We start from the raw sequence: 17,500 nt of genomic DNA, 5'->3' as shown, positions 1-17,500 counted from the left end.
TTGGTGTGCCGCTGCTCGAGCTGCTCGCTCCTCGTTCCACTCATGTTGCAGTTCGGAGGTGATGCGCCTTGCGGCTTCCGCAATCAAACTCCAGTCCTCAGGTCCCCGGAGGAGGAACTGCCACATGGTGTCGGGATTCACGCTCTCCGGCTCGCTGCCTCGCCCGCGAAGAAACTCGGCTCGGACGCCAGCGAAACGAGGGCACTCGAACATCACGTGCTCGGCAGACTCAATGATGTCCGGGCACTGCGGGCACTCAGGGGACGAGGCGAATTCCTTATTGTGCAGGTACTCACGGAAAAATCCGTGCCCGGAGAGCACCTGACACAGATGGAAATTCACCTCTCCGTGTTTCCTTTGGTGCCACGCAGCTGGGTCGGGGAGAACTCGCCGGGTCCATCGGGCGAACCGTCCTCCCGTTCTGCCAACCTCGTCCCACTTGTCCTGCCACTGGTGGTATGTGGCGAGACGCTCCTGCTCCCGCACCTCTTTAGCCGACAGACCCCCAGGGTCGGCGTTCACTCTACGATGGTAATAGCGTGCGTCCTCTTTTACCAACAGCGCTATTGGGATGGTGCCCGCTATCACTGCGGCAGCGTCGTATGAGATTGTCCGGAATGCGAAGGATGCTCCGACCACAACCCTCTTCTGGACCCTCTCAAGCAGCCGTTGCTCCTCCCTGGTTTCAACACCCTCGTGCCACACCGGTGCACCGTAGCGGAGGATGCTGTTGACGACCGAAACCAGGAGGCGACGCTTCTTGCACTTTGGCCCGCTGTGCCGTCGCATCAGCAGTGCAAGAGCTGTTGCTACTCGAGAAGCCTTTTGAGTGACTTGCTTGACGTGCTCTGACCACTTTAGATTGTGTTTGATGCGCACTCCTAGATATTTGATGTCGGTTGCCGAACGAAGAGGAACGCCGTTGATGTTAACCGGGATGTTCTTGTAATCCTTCTTCTTCTTCGACACCATCACAATATCTGTCTTAGCTGCGGCGAGCTCCAGCTGGTGTTCGCGCATCCAAGCCACAACCCTATTCACAGACTCCTCCGCCAAACTCGCGGCCAGTGCTGGCGTGGGTCCTGGTGCCAGGAGCACGAGGTCGTCAGCGAAGGCGACGAGCTCTACACCGGCGGGCATGTCGATGGACAGGACGGCGTCATACATGGTGTTCCACAGCGTCGGACCAAGTATGGAACCCTGTGGGACTCCCGCCGACAATTCCCGGGTGACCGGACCGTCCGACGTCTCATAAACCAGCAGCCGTCCCCGAAACCAGCTTTCCAGTATCCGCTGCAGGCATGCCGGAACGTGCTTTTCTTGCAGTGCTTTGGCGATGGACCGCCAGCTCGCCGTGTTAAAAGCATTGCGTACATCCAATGACACCACCATCAGACACTTGTTAGCCCTCCGATCCGTCATTCGGTGGGCCATCGCACGCTGGCCGGCCTCCTTAACACGTTCAATCGCCTGAATTGTAGACCTGCCCTTTCTGAATCCATACTGAGACGGCGACAGGCGAGGGTGATCTGGATCTTCCAGGTGTTCATTCAGGCGATCCAAGATCAGCCGCTCCAAGATCTTGCCTGATCCGTCGAGCATCCCAAGAGGCCGAAAGGATGACGGATCGCCCTGAGGTCTTCCGTGCTTGGGTAGCAAGGCAAGTCGTTGTCGCTTCCAGTCAGCGGGAAAGGTGCATTGATCGAAGCACTCCTGGAACACGCGGCGAAACGTCTCCGTGTGCTCGCGAACAGCGACCCTCAGTGCCGCATTGATGATGCCATCGGGTCCCGGGGCCTTAGTGGGCACCATCCGCCCTATGGCCTCCCTAGATAATGAAAAGTGAGGTCCGCGGCCGATCCGGAAGAAAAACTTGACCTAGGGAAACTTGTATGACGGTGGGGACCCAAAAAAATTTCGATGAGTGTAGTTTAGACAGGCCGGAAAATGTATCGGTGGTCCGTATCAAGGGACGTCTTTTAGTTCCATGGGGTGGTGGTCGTCGAACAAAGTCGCCTAGGTCGACCACCAGAAAGACCAGTCGTGTTGTAATGGATGTTTTGACCACTTTACTAGGGAAACCTAGTAGGTCGAAGCAAATTTGGGGTTCGAGATGAGTTGGTGAAAGTTGGTCCAACCTAGGTGTGCTTGGTGGAGGTTGACCATGAAAGTAGAGCATGATGGGAATGACCATAACTTTGGTTCTAGATGTCGGATCGGTACACTTTCGGCAGTTTTGGAAAGGTGAAGGCCTGCTCTAGCTATGTTTCCTACCAAGCTAAGCGCCTACTAGTGACCCGGAGGAGGTATTAAGGGTCAAAGGCAAAAAGGGGTACCCTAAAGTGCATGTGACCAAGAAAATGGGAAAAACGGTATCGCGTATAGCTCAGGCTGTATGGCTCGGATCGGAAAGCTTGGATATGCGTTGGAAAGGTCTCAACAAGCGCTAGCTATGTGTCCTACCAAGCGAAGCGCTAGGTGTTGAGCAAGTCGGTCATATTAGAGGGCAAAGGTGAAAAATGGTGGTTTAGAGGCGAAAATTCACCTTATGATCGAAAATAGCGGGCGAACGATAAGAGCTACGAACACGGCGTAGAACAATCATAAGTACGTTACCACAAGACCTAACTTTGGCCAATATAGAGCGAGAAGATCGGAGGTACCCATCAGGGTGATATGGCTGGTTCAAAGTTGGACCAAAACGAGACTTGAGAAATGGGTTGAAACACGGTATCGCGAATAACTCAGGCTGTATGGAACGAATTGACAAGCTTAGATCAGTGTTGGAAAGGTCGAACCGAGCGCTAACTATAATCCCAAACAACCGAAGCGCTAAGTGTTGAGCAAAACTGAGTTATTAAGCGACAAAGTGGAAAAATAATACCAAAATGGCCAAAAATCACACAAGACCAAGAATACCGAGCAAGCGGTAAGAGATAGCGGGTTGACGTAGAATACTTATAAGCTTGCCTCTACGAGACCTAAAAGTCGTCCATAGAAAGCGAGAAGATCGGACCACTCTGGAAGGGTGATACGAGTGGTCAAAAATTAGCAAAAATGAAACATGGCTAAAATGGATTTGACTTGTGCACCATGTAGCTCCGGCTGTATGGCATGGATTGTAGAGCTAGGATATGTTTTGGAAAGGTAACACCCAGCGCTAGATACGACTAGAAGAAAGCAAAGCGCTAACTAGCATGATTTGGAAGTTATTAAGCGTCAAAGTCGAAAAATGTTACCAAAATTGAAACTCGAGTACATTGGGCCAAAAAGTACAAGTTGTGAAATTTGGACTTACGAGTAAAATACCGAGCAGGCGGTAAGAGATAGAGACTTGGTGTAGAACAATTATAAGTTGGGCATGTTATAACCTATATTTGGCCCGAACATAGTCTCGAGATCGGTGGTACCTAAAAGGGTGGTACAGGTGTTAGATGGTTTTCCCAGAGCATAAGCTCCACATGATATGGAAAACGGGAAACATCATAACTTCGGCTGTATGGCATGGAATGGAACGAACAAGGTATCGATGGAAAGAGAAAAGGTAGCGCTAACTATAATTCCTTCCAAGCAAAGCGCTAGCATGTGACCGTTTGGGTGTTATTGTGAGTCAAAGTCTGAAATTGTTACCACGAGAGGCGAAAATCCAACTAAGTCCATGAATACCGGGCTGGCGGTAAGAGATACGGCTTGGCCGTAGAACATTTATAAGTTGGCCAAGACAAGGCCTAAGTTTCGTCCATAGACGACAAGAAGATCGAAGATACGTGAAGGTGAGATATGGGCGTCCCAAAGTGGGCCTTTGAAAAAGTGACAAACTTCCCTTATAACAGCATACACCAAATATCTCTGGCTCTATGGCACCGAATAAGAAGTTGAGCTCAGCGACAGAAAGGTGATAGTCAGCGCTAAATATCATACGAACAGAGTGAAGCGCTAAAGGGAAAGGATCTTGGTGATATAAGGTGACAAAGTCGAGAAAAGTTGCCTCAAAATCATGAAAAATGTGAAAAAATGGCTAAGTCCCGGGTGCCTTAAGGGCAGGTTAATCGAATGTACCGAGCTGGCGGTACGAGATAGAGACTTGGTGTAGAACAATTATATGTTTGGCATGGCAAGACCTACATTCGGCCAATACAAAGTGAGAAGATCAAAGATACCCGCAAGGGTGATATTGGTGTCCAAAGGAAAAAAGCACTAAGTCTTGGGAAACTTATATGAAGAAAAAGGACCCTGATGGGTCATATGGGATGGATCGAAAAATCGGCTAAGTCCCAAAATGGGGATGTCAGAACTACACTCATGTGTTACCACATCAAGCAAGGCAAACTTATATGAAGCAAAGGACCCTGATGGGTCATATGGTATTGATCGAAAAATCGGCTAAGTCCCAAAATGGGGATGTCAGAACTACACTCAAATGTTACCACACCAAGCAAGGCAAACTTATATGAAGCAAAGGACCCTGATGGGTCATATGGTATTGATTGAAAAATCGGCTAAGTCCCAAAATGGGGATGTCAGAACTACACTCAAATGTTACCACACCAAGCAAGGCAAACTTATATGAAGCAAAGGACCCATATGGGTCATATGGTATTTTACGAAAAATCGGCTAAGTCCCAAAATGATGATGTCAGAACTACACTCAAATGTTACCACACCAAGCAAGGCAAACTTATATGAAGCAAAGGACCCTGATGGGTCATATGGTATTGATCGAAAAATCGGCTAAGTCCCAAAATGGGGATGTCAGAACTACACTCAAATGTTACCACACCAAGCAAGGCAAACTTATATGAAGCAAAGGACCCTGATGGGTCATATGGTATTTTACGAAAAATCGGCTAAGTCCCAAAATGGGGATGTCAGAACTACACTCAAATGTTACCACACCAAGCAAGGCAAACTTATATGAAGCAAAGGACCCTGATGGGTCATATGGTATTGATTGAAAAATCGGCTAAGTCCCAAAATGGGGATGTCAGAACTACACTCAAATGTTACCACACCAAGCAAGGCAAACTTATATGAAGCAAAGGACCCATATGGGTCATATGGTATTTTACGAAAAATCGGCTAAGTACCAAAATGGGGATGTCAGAACTACACTCAAATGTTACCACACCAAGCAAGGCAAACTTATATGAAGGCAAGGACCCTGATGGGTCATATGGTATTTTACGAAAAATCGGCTAAGTCCCAAAATGGGGATGTCAGAACTACACTAAAAAGTTACCACACCAAGCAAGGCAAACTTATATGAAGCAAAGGACCCTGATGGGTCATATGGTATTGATCGAAAAATCGGCTAAGTCCCAAAATGGGGATGTCAGAACTACACTCAAATGTTACCACACCAAGCAAGGCAAACTTATATGAAGGCAAGGACCCTGATGGGTCATATGGTATTTTACGAAAAATCGGCTAAGTCCCAAAATGGGGATGTCAGAACTACACTAAAAAGTTACCACACCAAGCAAGGCAAACTTATATGAAGCAAAGGACCCATATGGGTCATATGGTATTTTACGAAAAATCGGCTAAGTCCCAAAATGATGATGTCAGAACTACACTCAAATGTTACCATACCAAGCAAGGCAAACTTATATGAAGCAAAGGACCCTGATGGGTCATATGGTATTTTACGAAAAATCGGCTAAGTCCCAAAATGGGGATGTCAGAACTACACTAAAAAGTTACCACACCAAGCAAGGCAAACTTATATGAAGCAAAGGACCCTGATGGGTCATATGGTATTTTACGAAAAATCGGCTAAGTTCCAAAATGATGATGTCAGAACTACACTCAAATGTTACCACACCAAGCAAGGCAAACTTATATGAAGCAAAGGACCCATATGGGTCATATGGTATTTTACGAAAAATCGGCTAAGTCCCAAAATGATGATGTCAGAACTACACTCAAATGTTACCATACCAAGCAAGGCAAACTTATATGAAGGAAAGGACCCATATGGGTCATATGGTATTTTACGAAAAATCGGCTAAGTCCCAAAATGAGGATGTCAGAACTACACTAAAAAGTTACCACACCAAGCAAGGCAAAGTACCTAGGTGAACCCTAGGAAGAAACACGGACCAAGTCAGATGGCCTAAGTCAATAGAACAAGTGACCTAGGCAAAGTTGTATAGCGCTGAGGACCCTGAAAAATCTGGTTAGTGTAGTTTAGACAGGGTAGGTTTTTGGGTCGGCCGAACCCCCTTATTTTGGGTTTTGGCCTCATCAAGAAGCTACACCTAGGCAAACTGCCTAGGGTGAAAGTGCGAAGACCAATCGAATAGTAAGACAAGTTTTGACCGATCGCCCTAGGCAAGCTTGTATGAAGAAAGGGACCCTAAGGGTCATATGGAAATACATGAAAAATCGGCTAAGTCCCAAAATTGGGATGTCAGAACTACACTAAAAAGTTACCACATCAAGCAAGGCAAACTACCTAGGTGAACCCTAGCAAGAAACACGGACCAAGTCAGATGGCCTAAGTCAAGAGTGCAAGTGACCTAGGCAAAGTTGTATGACAGTGAGGACCCTGAAAAATCTGGTTAGTGTAGTTTAGACAGGGGAGGTTTTTGGGTCGGCTGAACCTCCTTATTTTGGGTTTTGACCTCCTCAAGAAGCTACACCTAGGCAAACTGCCTAGGGTGAAAGTGCGAAGACCAATCGAATAGTAAGACAAGTTTTGACCGATCGCCCTAGGCAAGCTTGTATGAAGAAAGGTACCCTAAGGGTCATATGGAAATACATGAAAAATCGGCTAAGTCCCAAAATTGGGATGTCAGAACTACACTAAAAAGTTACCACATCAAGCAAGGCAAACTACCTAGGTGAACCCTAGCAAGAAACACGGACCAAGTCAGATGGCCTAAGTCAAGAGTGCAAGTGACCTAGGCAAAGTTGTATGACGGTGAGGACCCTGAAAAATCTGGTTAGTGTAGTTTAGACAGGGGAGGTTTTTGGGTCGGCTGAACCTCCTTATTTTGGGTTTTGACCTCCTCAAGAAGCTACACCTAGGCAAACTGCCTAGGGTGAAAGTGCGAAGACCAATCGAATAGTAAGACAAGTTTTGACCGATCGCCCTAGGCAAGCTTGTATGAAGAAAGGGACCCTATGGGTCATATGGAAATACATGAAAAATCGGCTAAGTCCCAAAATTGGGATGTCTGAACTACACTAAAAAGTTACCACATCAAGCAAGGCAAAGTACCTAGGTGAACCCTAGGAAGAAACACGGACCAAGTCAGATGGCCTAAGTCAAGAGTACAAGTGACCTAGGCAAAGTTGTATGGCGCTGAGGACCCTGAAAAATCGGGTTAGTGTAGTTCAGACAGGGGAGGTTTCTGGGTCGGCTGAACCTCCTTATTTCGGGTTTTGGCCTCCTCAAGAAGACAGACCTAGGCAAAGTGCCTAGGGTGAAAGTGCGAAGACCAATCGAATAGTAAGACAAGTTTTGACCGATCGCCCTAGGCAAGCTTGTATGAAGAAAGGGACCCTATGGGTCATATGGAAATATACGAAAAATCGGCTAAGTCCCGAAATTGGGATGTCTGAACTACACTAAAAAGTTACCACATCAAGCAAGGCAAAGTACCTAGGTGAACCCTAGGAAGAAACACGGACCAAGTCAGATGGCCTAAGTCAAGAGTACAAGTGACCTAGGCAAAGTTGTATGGCGCTAAGGACCATGAAAAATCGGGTTAGTGTAGTTAAGACAGGGGAGGTTTCAGGGTCGGCTGGACCTCCTTATTTCGGGTTTTGGCCTCCTCAAGAAGACAGACCTAGGCGAACTGCCTAGGGTGAAAGTGCGAAGACCAATCGAATAGTAAGACAAGTTTTGACCGATCGCCCTAGGCAAGCTTGTATGAAGAAAGGGACCCTATGGGTCATATGGAAATACATGAAAAATCGGCTAAGTCCCAAAATTAGGATGTCTGAACTACACTAAAAAGTTACCACATCAAGCAAGGCAAAGTACCTAGGTGAACCCTAGGAAGAAACACGGACCAAGTCGGATGGCCTAAGTCAAGAGTACAAGTGACCTAGGCAAAGTTGTATGGCGCTGAGGACCCTGAAAAATCGGGTTAGTGTAGTTCAGACAGGGGAGGTTTCAGGGTCGGCCGAACCTCCTTATTTCGGGTTTTGGCCTCCTCAAGAAGACAGACCTAGGCGAACTGCCTAGGGTGAAAGTGCGAAGACCAATCGAATAGTAAGACAAGTTTTGACCGATCGCCCTAGGCAAGCTTGTATGAAGAAAGGGACCCTATGGGTCATATGGAAATATACGAAAAATCGGCTAAGTCCCAAAATTGGGATGTCAGAACTACACTATAAAGTTACCACATTAGCAAGGCAGACTTGTATGAAGAACGGGACCCTGGTGAAAGTAGCAAATATCCCAAACCGAACATGAATATTATACACACAAGAGTACGAACATAAAGGAACACGGACCAAGCGTACCGAGAGAATCGGTACTATAGAACCCTCGTGGTTCTACACAAAGACTTTATGTTAGGGGTTCAAGCCCCATAGTACTCAAACGGTGACAGTAGCAAATATCCCAAAACGAACGTGAATCTTATTCACAAGAGTACGAACATAAAGGAACACGGACCAAGCGTACCGAGAGAATCGGTACTATAGAGCCCTCGTGGTTCTACACAAAGACTTTATGTTCGGGGTTCACACCCCAAATCGAACGTGGAATTTACTTTCTGATGGTCATGCGGTCGTCCAAAGGGGTCTAGTATCCTGGGATGACAAGCATCACGGGCACAGCTCGTATCAAAACAGTCGAAGAGGCCCGCGAAAGCTTGCTTTCCATGGCTATGCGATGCACAAATTGAGTTTACTCACCGTAGTATAAAACGAACGAACCGAACCTATCCGAGTAGGGATAATGGGCGCAGTAACATACTTCTGTGACCCAGCGAGAGTTGAACGAGGTGACATGAACTGTCAGTGGCTTATATCAGATGGGATACATACATGAGATTGCTTTCAAATCTACACTCGAAAACCTAACCAAGTAAAAGCGAACGTGGGGAGGATTCGAAACCGGTAACGAAATCTTAAGCTGGAAAGAGTCATCACTATGGATACATATTATGCGAAACCAATCAAGTGCTCATTACTGATCCAAAACCGAAGAGCACTAGTGAACACCTTAATCTCACCCTAGTTCACATCCAAGTGATCGACCACGTGTGTGAAGCAAAGACCAATCGAATTCCTGAATGAACCGAACACTATGAACAAATGGCCAAAAACGTTATAACTATCCAAACATACTACTATCTAGCGAAAGTCATCACGATGGAACCATACCATGATCTTTAACCTATAGCGCTCACCATATTCCTACCCAGAGTGCAAGTGAACAGATTGCTCACCCCTACCCAGTTCACAACCACGTGATCGACTAACATACCGAGGTTACCACAAGTCAAAGTTATACGTTTACAAGCGCAAGACCAATCGAAAACCCCGAAAGCAATCTCGACCCAAAATGTATTATCCGTGAGTGTAGTCGAGTCTCGTACTCGTCATCTGTAATCGTCGGATAGAATATCCAGTACACGGTTGTCTTTCCAAATGAAATCTACATACAGAACTCGCTCTTGGCAAATGGGTGGCATTGGCGCAATCAGGAGCGAGTTCCCGTCCGGGTGCCAAGTGATTGGCAAATGTCTGGGGGAAAGCAACCATATATTGATTTGTCTGTTAGTGTACTGGGTGTTTGAGGTATGTAGTATCCACGCTTGGTTGGGTGTGTCAGAGGACCGTGAATGCGTTCGCAACCCCAATTGGGGTACATCGGGAATGATTTTGTGGAACCGATGTGCCCGGCACACACTAAGTTTTGTTGCAAGTTAATAGTGTGCCATGTCCGGGGGGGTTGTGATTAAACTCTGGTGAATTGCGTACTGTGGTGATTGGGGTATGAAAGCCCCGCAGTTGCAATGATCGGACGCGCCTAGCGTGTCCTTTAGTTGATGGTAGGGAAATGAAGGCCCTTGTCAGCTCACCTAAGTATTCATGGAAGTTTGGCATAAGGTCGCTGTGGTAGGGGTATGAAGGCCCCGTCAGCGCATGCACAATCGGGCGCACGTGCGCTTAGCGGAGTCGAATGCCGCTCAAGTGCCTGTCCGGTGCATCGGGTGTGTGTGATACGAGGGCAATGAGGTTCGCACGGGGGCTCGCCTCCCGTGTGCTACCGGACTTGACAACATATAGAACGTGGTGTTTGCTCCTCCGGGTGCAATGGGACAATGAACATTCGAACGCAAAGTCGGAATTCTGGTTGATCCTACCAGTAATATACGCTCGTCTCAAAGGTTAAGCCATGCATGTCTAAGTACAAACAGATTTAATGTGAAACCGCATAAGGCTCAGTATAACAGCTATAATTTACGAGATCATCAACCTAGTTACTTGGATAACTGTGGAAAATCTAGAGCTAATACATGCAACATGCCAGGACCCTCGCGGGAACTGGTGCACTTATTAGTCAAACCAATCGCGGGTTCTCCGTGTCATTGAGTTGAAGTCTGGATAATGATGCTGATCGTATGGTCTCGCACCGACGACAGATCTCGCAAATATCTGCCCTATCAACTATGGATGGTAGTATAGAGGACTACCATGGTTGCAACGGGTAACGGGGAATCAGGGTTCGATTCCGGAGAGGGAGCCTGAGAAATGGCTACCACATCCAAGGAAGGCAGCAGGCGCGTAAATTACCCAATCCCGGGACGGGGAGGTAGTGACGAGAAATAACAATATGAAACTCTTTAATGATGTTTCATAATTGGAATGAGTAGAGCATAAATCCTTCTACGAGGATCAAGTGGAGGGCAAGTCTGGTGCCAGCAGCCGCGGTAATTCCAGCTCCACTAGCGTATATTAAAATTGTTGCGGTTAAAACGTTCGAAGTTGATACTTGTCCAACACAGTCCGGCTCCGCCGACCCGGTCAACCCGTGGTCGGTGGGCCAAGTCGGAATCTGGTTGCGACTCAATGGTGTGGTAGGGCACCAAGTCTGTGTCATGGTGTGCCCTTCAACGGGTGCAAGTGTAACATAGAGCTCGACCGCTCACGTTTACCTTGAACAAATTAGAGTGCTTAAAGCAGGGTGCCCAAACGCCCTAGAATAATCTTGCATGGAATAATGGAATACGACCTTGGTCTAATCTTTCATTGGTTTGTACTCAGACCGGAGGTAATGATTAACAGAAGTAGTTGGGGACACTAGTATTACGGCGCGAGAGGTGAAATTCGTAGACCGTCGTAAGACTAACTAAAGCGAAGGCATTTGTCAAGGATGCTTTCTTTAATCAAGAACGAAAGTTAGAGGATCGAAGGCGATTAGATACCGCCCTAGTTCTAACCGTAAACGATGCCAACTAGCAATTGGGAGACGCTACAACCAGGTGCTCTCAGTAGCTTCCGGGAAACCAAAGTCAGGTTCCGGGGGAAGTATGGTTGCAAAGTTGAAACTTAAAGGAATTGACGGAAGGGCACCACAATGAAATGGAGCTTGCGGTTCAATTTGACTCAACACGGGAAAACTTACCAGGTCCGAACTTATGGAGGTGAGACAGATTAATAGCTCTTTCTCAAATTTAAGGGTAGTGGTGCATGGCCGTTCTTAGTTCGTGGATTGATTTGTCTGGTTAATTCCGATAACGAACGTGACTCACATATGCTAACTAGAACGCAGTCAGCGTTAATGCGTCGATGCCGATTGGAACGGGTTAGGACCTTTCGGTGGAGTATGACCTGACACCTTCGCTGTTCGTGTGCGCAAGTGCACTTACGGTACGCTGCTTAGCAGGACAATTTGTGTTTAGCAAAATGAGATCGAGCGATAACAGGTCCGTGATGCCCTTAGATGTTCTGGGCTACACGCGTGCTACAATGTGGGTAGCAGCGTGTCTCCTATTCCGAGAGGAACGGGAAATCACTCAAATACTCACTTAGTAGGGATTATGGATTGCAATGGTCCATATGAACTCGGAACTTCTAGTAAGTGCTGGTCATCAGCCAGCGTTGAATACGTCCCTGCCCTTTGTACACACCGCCCGTCGCTACTACCGATGGATTATTTAGTGAGGTCTTTGGAGATGATCGTTCGCTGGATCCTCGTGAACCGCGTCTGCTTTATCGAAGTTGACCGAACTTGATGATTTAGAGGAAGTAAAAGTCGTAACAAGGTTTCCGTAGGTGAACCTGCGGAAGGATCATTAGTGGCCAAGTGATCCTTCCAGAAGTCCGAACCTGCGGGTTGAGACTTCGGCACAAGTTGCCATATGATAATTGACGAAACACTATAGAAGTCCGAACCTGCGGGTTGAGACTCAGGCACAAGTTGCCATATGAAAGTTGACGAAACACTAACAAGTCCGAACCTGCGGGTTGAGACTTAGGCACACGTTGCCTTATACATGACTTCGAACAAATACACAAGTCCGAACCTGCGGGTTGAGACTTAGGCACAAGTTGCCTTATACATGACTTCGAACAAATACACAAGTCCGAACCTGCGGGTTGAGACTTAGGCACAAGTTGCCATATGAAAGTTGACGAAACACTAACAAGTCCGAACCTGCGGGTTGAGACTTAGGCACACGTTGCCTTATACATGACTTCGAACAAATACACAAGTCCGAACCTGCGGGTTGAGACTTAGGCACAAGTTGCCTTATACATACATTGGCCAAATAAACAGAAGTCCGAACCTGCGGGTTGAGACTTAGGCACAAGTTGCCATATTATATTCGATCAAACACTAAGTAGTCCGAACCTGCGGGTTGAGACTCAAGACCGTAACAAGATGTCACTATACAAGTCCGAACCTAAGGGTTGAGACTTAATGCGATCTAGATACCAAGTTGACATCCAATACCTGTTGAGCAAAACCAAAGATTCCCTGTTCTCGAATGATTACACTATATAACAGGGAATCATGAAGAAATCAAGCAAGCGTGAAACAAAGTCATCACTTGGGCATGCTCGATAGCCAACCACATGACCTTAACCTAAGAGAGCATGCAAACCACATGATACCTATAAACGATTAACCCGCCCTAGTTCAATCGTTCACCAAGTGATGACTTCAGTATGGCTAAGAGAAAAACTTTTAAATGGGAAAAACTCTAAGTCCGAACCTCCGGGTTGAGACTTCCGCGTCGGAGGTGGGCGCACCTCCTATCCGAAAGATGATGAATCAGGGGTGTTCGGTCAGCAATGGTCGGATGCCCCGTCGTAGTCCAACTATGACAATCAAAGTCAAGACCTCCGGGTTGAGACTTTCCGCGAGTACAAGCATAAAGGAACACGGACCAAGCCGTACCGAGAGAATCGGTACTAGAGCCCTCGTGGTTCTACATTGAGAGAGCCCTCGTGGTTCTCATTAGGGGCTTTATGCAAGTCGTACTCAATACTGTGGTGTGAAGTATAAAGTATAGTCCTCGCCTGGTCCACGCTGCTTCGGCGGTCCTGGGTAAGATAGTTAATTCTAGCTTGCCCTATAGTGGAATGAGGACACTTAATGCTTCGTCTTTTAGCGGCGGCTAGACTCCTCCTCACGGGGAACGAGTTGACGCGCACAGCGGCGGCTTACGCACTATGGCAATCATGGATGCCTGAAGATTCCGTGAAGTTCTCCCCTGGTCCACGCTGCCTCGGCAGTCCTGGGTAAAATGGAATATTTCCAGCTTGCCCTATAGTGGAAGAGGACTATCCAACAATACAAAGTCAAGACCTCCGGGTTGAGACTTTCCGCGTCGGTGGTGTCGCGCACCGCCTATCCGAAAGATGGTGTAACAGGGGTGTTCGATCAGCAATGGTCGGATGCCCCGTCATAGTCCAACTATGACAACCAAAGTCAAGACCTCCGGGTTGAGACTTTCCGCGTCCGGAGGTACGCGTACCGCCTACCCGAAAGATGGTGTGCTTCTGGGGTATTCGATGAGTCGGATACCCCGTCGTAGTCCAACTATGACAATCAAAGTCAAGACCTCCGGGTTGAGACTTCCGCGTCCGGAGGTACGCGTACCGCCTACCCGAAAGATGGTGAATCAGGGGTGTTCGATCAGCAATGGTCGGATGCCCCGTCGTAGTCCAACTATGACAATCAAAGTCAAGACCTCCGGGTTGAGACTTCCGCGTCTGGAGGTACGCGTACCGCCTACCCGAAAGATGGTGAATCAGGGGTGTTCGATCAGCAATGGTCGGATGCCCCGTCGTAGTCCAACTATGACAATCAAAGTCAAGACCTCCGGGTTGAGACTTTCTGCGAGTACATGCATAAAGGAACACGGACCAAGCCGTACCGAGAGAATCGGTACTAGAGCCCTCGTGGTTCTACATTGAGAGAGCCCTCGTGGTTCTCATTAGGGGCTTTATGCAAGTCGTACTCAATACTGTGGTGTGAAGTATAAAGTATAGAGTCCTCCACTGGTCCACGCTGCTCCGGCGGTCCTGGGTAAGATAGTTCATTCTAGCTTGCCCTATGTGGAAGAGGACTCAATACCCTACCTGTTGAGCTTGAAACAAAGTCATCACTTGGGCATGCTCATATTGCCATACAATATTCCATTATCTACTAATGAGCATGCAGCTATATGATTATAACCTGTAAACGATTACCCCGCCGTAGTTCAGCGCTTCAACCAAGTGATGACTTCAGTATGGCTAGTGTGTGAAGTATAAAGTATAGTCCTCCCCTGGTCCACACTGCTTCGGCGGTCCTGGGTAAGATAGTTAGTTCTAGCTTGCCCTATGTGGAAGAGGACACCATACTTAATACTGTGGTGTAATGAACAAAGTATAGTCCTCCACTGGTCCACGCTGCTTTGCAGTCCTGGGTAAGATAGTTAGTTCTAGCTTGCCCTATGTGGAAGAGGGCATACAAGACAAAGTATAGTTCTCCCCTGGTCCACGCTGCTCCGGCGGTCCTGGGTAAGATAGTTAATTCTAGCTTGCCCTATGAGGAAGAGGACTCAATACCCTACCTGTTGAGCTTGAAACAAAGTCATCACTTGGGCATGCTCTATAGCCAATCACATGACATTAACCTAAGAGAGCATGCAGCGTATTATCCCAATGCAAAGTAAACGATAGACTCGCCCTAGTTCAGTGCTTCAACCAAGTGATGACTTCAATTTGGCTAGTGTGTGAAGTATAAAGTATAGTCCTCCCCTGGTCCACACTGCTTCGGCGGTCCTGGGTAAGATAGTTAATTCTAGCTTGCCCTATGTGGAAGAGGACACCATACTTAATACTGTGGTGTAATGAACAAAGTATAGTCCTCCACTGGTCCACGCTGCTTCGGCGGTCCTGGGTAAGATAGTTAGTTCTAGCTTGCCCTATGTGGAAGAGGGCATACAAGACAAAGTATAGTTCTCCCCTGGTCCACGCTGCTTCGGCGGTCCTGGGTAAGATAGTTAATTCTAGCTTGCCCTATGTGGAAGAGAGCATACATGAACCAAGAACGAAGGTTATGATCGAGGAATGATTCGACAACTAACCGATGGTATGAAATGTGAAGAATTCAAGCAAGCACACAATCAAGTCATCACTTGGGCATGCTCGATAGCCAACCTCATGACATTAACCTAGTAGAGCATGCAAAAACCAATATATATGTAAACGATGCCCCTCCCTAGTTCAGCGCTTCAACCAAGTGATGACTTCAGAATGGCTAAATCAAATCGGTTCAAAACATACCATCGGTACCCTATTGAAACACACAAGTCGATATCAAACCTCATGATTGTGTAGTCCTCCACTGGTCCACGCCGCTTCGGCCGTCCTGGGTAAAATGGAACATTCCAGCTTGCCCTATGTGGAAGAGGGCACATTACTCAATACTGTGGTGTGAAGTATAAAGATCAGTTCTCCCCTGGTCCACGCTGCTTCGGCGGTCCTGGGTAAGATAGTTCATTCTAGCTTGCCCTATGTGGAAGAGGACACTTCATACTTCGTCTCTAAGCGGCGGCTTGACTCCTCCCTACGGGGAACGGGTTTACGCGCACAGCGGCGGCTTACGCACTATGGCAGTCATGGATGCCTTACGTTTCTATGAAAAGTGTGTTCCTCCCCTGGTCCACGCTGCTTCGGCAGTCCTGGGTAAGATAGTTAGTTCTAGCTTGCCCTATGTGGAAGAGGACACGTAGACTTACTGTGGTGTGAAGTATAAAGTTCAGTTCTCCCCTGGTCCACGCCGCTTCGGCCGTCCTGGGTAAAATGGATTCATCCAGCTTGCCCTATGTGGAATGAGGACACTTTATGCTTCGTCTCTAAGCGGCGGCTTGCTCCTCCCTACGGGGAACGGGTATACGCGCACAGCGGCGGCTTACGTTATGGCAGTCATGGATGCCTTACGTTTCCATGAAAAGTGTGTTCCTCCCCTGGTCCACGCTGCTTCGGCAGTCCTGGGTAAGATAGTTAGTTCTAGCTTGCCCTATGTGGAAGAGGACACGTAGACTTACTGTGGTGTGAAGTATAAGGTTCAGTTCTCCCCTGGTCCACGCCGCTTCGGCCGTCCTGGGTAAAATGGATTCATCCAGCTTGCCCTATGTGGAATGAGGACACTTTATGCTTCGTCTCTAAGCGGCGGCTTGCTCCTCCCTACGGGGAACGGGTATACGCGCACAGCGGCGGCTTACGCAAGTTAGTCACCCTCGGCAGTGGATCACTCGGCTCATGGATCGATGAAGACCGCAGCTAACTGCGCGTCATAATGTGAACTGCAGGACACATGAACATTGATAAGTTGAACGCATATTGCACGTCGTGGGAACCTACCATGATGTACAGATGACTGAGCGCTTATATTTGAGAAATGTATCGCATACATTTAACTACGCCGTGACACCCGTCACGAGACGTGCACCATGATGTTAACTAGGGTCGCGACGACCCGCTAGCATTAAAGAACCCGTGGTTTACAATATACTGGCATTGGAATTCGAAGTATTTAGAGCGTCCGTGTTCCCGCGTGAGGCGGAAGTACGAGGAGAAGGCGTGCTTGTGGTGTCTGTGGTGGTGTTTACTGATGTCTAGCTTCAGCTTATTTATTTATTTAAATAGAAGCGAAGATGTCAAAGTAGCGTCGAAGCAGCAGCGGTAGCACAAATGATTCAAGTATGGAAGTTGACCAAAGGAACACAAACAAACTAGCGTATGGGCAATGGAAGGTATCAGTGAGTTAAACCACACGCGGGCTAACAGCCCGTTAACCGAGTCCAACGGTACATATTGGACATTGAAACAAAGTAGTCGCAAGCCAGATGTGACGATAACAACCGCAAGGTACATAAGCCTCAGTTCATGTGTGACAACCCCCTGAATTTAAGCATATTAATAAGGGGAGGAAAAGAAACCAACCGGGATTCCCTGAGTAGCTGCGAGCGAAACGGGAGAAGCTCAGCACGTAGGGGTGGCGGCCAGTCCGTCTATCCGATTCCGTGTACTG

The 17,500-nt window shown here is 47.6% G+C and overlaps 2 non-coding genes across 2 annotated transcripts in view; both read left to right on the top strand.

Annotated features, from left to right (window-relative positions):
* The first annotated feature begins 16,701 nt into the window (after positions 1–16,701).
* On the top strand, positions 16,702–16,856 carry LOC131269858 (5.8S ribosomal RNA). Its single transcript, XR_009179032.1, has one exon. It is a non-coding gene; the product is annotated as a 5.8S ribosomal RNA (ribosomal RNA).
* A 487-nt stretch (positions 16,857–17,343) lies between these two features.
* Positions 17,344–17,500, top strand: part of LOC131269866 (large subunit ribosomal RNA) — a 4,091-nt gene continuing 3,934 nt past the window's right edge. Inside the window, exon 1 of the ribosomal RNA XR_009179039.1 lies at positions 17,344–17,500. This exon is cut by the window's right edge and continues 3,934 nt beyond it. This is a non-coding gene — a ribosomal RNA (large subunit ribosomal RNA).

Source organism: Anopheles coustani (assembly GCF_943734705.1).
Source record: "Anopheles coustani chromosome X unlocalized genomic scaffold, idAnoCousDA_361_x.2 X_unloc_10, whole genome shotgun sequence".
Classification (NCBI taxonomy): Eukaryota; Metazoa; Arthropoda; class Insecta; order Diptera; family Culicidae; genus Anopheles; species Anopheles coustani.
The sequence above is the reverse complement of the archived record's forward strand: the minus strand, read 5'-3'. Positions and strand labels throughout refer to the sequence as shown.